Source organism: Rhagoletis zephyria, unplaced genomic scaffold (genome assembly GCF_001687245.7).
Source record: "Rhagoletis zephyria isolate East Lansing unplaced genomic scaffold, Rhagoletis_zephyria_1.1 Rzeph_scaffold_03946, whole genome shotgun sequence".
Lineage (NCBI taxonomy): Eukaryota > Metazoa > Arthropoda > Insecta > Diptera > Tephritidae > Rhagoletis > Rhagoletis zephyria.
The window spans coordinates 32,861-35,815 of NW_016161029.1; positions in this window are offsets into that span (position 1 = coordinate 32,861).

A 2,955-nucleotide genomic window follows, 5' to 3' on the forward strand; every position below is an offset into this window, starting at 1 on the left:
ATGTACATATGCAAGTATTTACATTCATACACATCAATGTTTTGTTTATTTATTATTATTTATATTTTGATTTCGTTCTGTATTACATTAAACTTCTCTCCACCTGATTTTGTTGTGGTCATTTTATTAATTCATTTACTTTTTATTCTTTTGTTTTTGTTTTTTTTTTCACCAACTTCGTTATTTTAAATTCATTTTGTAATTTTTGTAGTACTCATAAGCAGTGTATGTACATACTAAGTATATGTATATACACACACAAGTACGCATATAAATACATATGTATATATATATATATGTATATTTTCACAATACGTTCACCCAACGATCGGTCGTCTTCCGAACCACCGTATCACCACGTTCGAAATGCAAAAACGCACTGATTCCACCCATTCAATCGACCGGCCTTTCGCAAAGAGGCTAAAGAAAAACTTTTTCGAACTTTGAGTCGCACATTTTGGATCGTCACATACTCAAATACAAGCATTTCAACATTTGTACATAAGAGAGCGGCGATCTCGCGACGCGTTGGACTGCCAAGCAGCTAAGATCGTAAGCGTATGAAGTGCTAAAGCAGATCCACATCAAACTGTTGGTGTGCTCGTTTACATATATGCATACATATATCCGCAAGAAATGTAATTTGTGACAAGAGAGGATACAAAAAATAAGAGATTCTCTTGGACTGCAGATATTAGATATGGAAACTGCATATCTGATCGATGATTACTTTCTTAATACTTATTTAAGCTTTAATAACCGACCACTTGCTTCAAAATAATGTCGGTGTATTCCTAAACCCCTAAAAGTACTTTTTGTTCTTCGCCTCAAAAATACTTATCTTCTGATTAAGAGAAGCATTTCCGCTAATGGAATAATAGATTCCAGTGGCGGCAAACGAGCATGCGTACGCACTTAAGTGTTATGCCAGGTAAAATAGAAGAGCTCGTTGTTGTAAAAATCTGCTCTGAGTCGAACACAGTTTAAAACTTTGAATCTTTTGCACCAACGATGCTAAAATGCACGAAGGTGGCACTAGCCGGCCAATGTCATAAAAAATTCCTTATATATAAAAACTATTCAAAAATTTAGGTTTTACTCGTATTAATTATTGAATATAATTATTTATACAAACCTCCTGCATTATACTCGACCACAGTACCACTTTATCACACATTCTCTATCCGCTTCCGTTTCTCTTTCACAGCATACCCTTCTTGGCTTACTTCTTTTATTTGTTATAATTTGACTGCGCAGCATTCTCTTAATTTCGGTTCAACAATATTTTAGATCTATGCCACATAATTCACACAAAATTTTAGATAAACCGATGTACATGCCACTACTTTATTTAGTTATCGCAAAACTAAAAATCAGCTGTTTTCTAGAGATGTGATTTGGGGCATTTCACAAAACCCGCTTTTTAAGAGGAAGTAAAATGGCGTTTCCCGCCAATGCGCGCGGATTTCCTGCTTTTTTTTTGTTGTGCTGTTAGAGATGTGCAATTACTTCATATGAAATAAAACGAGCTTTTGTTGTTTTATCATAGAAACGGCCATGTTGAAATTAAAATACAAGTGAGTGCGCGTCGGGTTACAAATGAAAAATTAGAAATTAAAGTAAAAATTAGAAGTGAGGTGATATTTAATAGAAAAAAACAGTTAATTTAGTTTTGTATGTAAAGTACTTAAGCCAGAGTCTTTCAGAAGAGTGTATTTGAGAAGTGTAAAACGTAGTGTACATATACAATGATATCCATATGCATGAGTTTATAAATTAGAATTTGCCTATATATAAATTCGTATATATACATACATATATACATATGTACACATGTAATAAGCATATCAATTGTCTTTCGCATAGATGTACATACATACATATGTATGTGTATGGTTGTATGTAGAAACATATGTATGTGTTCATATGTCGTTTTTATTGTACCATATATGTATACACCTTAGTTTGTTGGCATCCTATCTACCGCTTATGACTTTTAAACAACCGGGATTGAAACTTTTGCATGGAGCATATTTGTGCGGGACGCCTGCCTCTGCAGGGATTAATTGGATTTAATGGGCGCTGAATGAATCGGATTGTCGTCGGGGCGTTGCGATAATAAGAACAAGAACTAGAGATAAACAACAAGAACGACAGCGACACTTAAAACACACTGCCTGTGTACGATAGGAAATAAAACAACAATGGCGAATACTTAAAAAAAAACAACAACAACTAATGAAAACACAATCATATTAAATAATCAAATTAAATGCAAAGTGCTTATATACAAAGCAAAGTACGTATATACATATGTATGTACATGCATATATATTTATACGTATGTATGCAAATGCAGTTAAGGAGCAGTGTATGTAGATTTATAGAGATGCACTTGGAATGCAGAGACATTTTTACTGACATACATATATATGTACATATATGTATCTGTATGTTTATATGCAAGCAAATATACACTTTGTATTGCCAATAGCTGAGTATGTACATATGTATATACTTACTACATGTAAATATAGGCTTACATACGAGACTTAGCACATATATATACGTATATATATATACATATGTACATATAATGTATATACGCAGATATGTTAGTTAATATGTAAGACATCTCAGCTAACTTAGCTTTAGCTTTACATAGCCTGCTCTGCATGATGACACAAAATATGCAAATTTATATCAATATACATATGTATGTACGCATATACATATGTACATACATATGAACATACAAACGGGGTATTCCAAGCGTAAGTACGTAAGGGTACGCATGGTATTCTGGGTTTTGGTATAACATAGAACCTCCAAAGGTTAATCAAGTCAACCTAATCACTTAAAATGGGTAAATTTGCACATTCATGCTTCTGGAAGAAGGGGGATGATATGTATGTATACACTATACACATATGTAAGTAGGCAGATTAGACATCC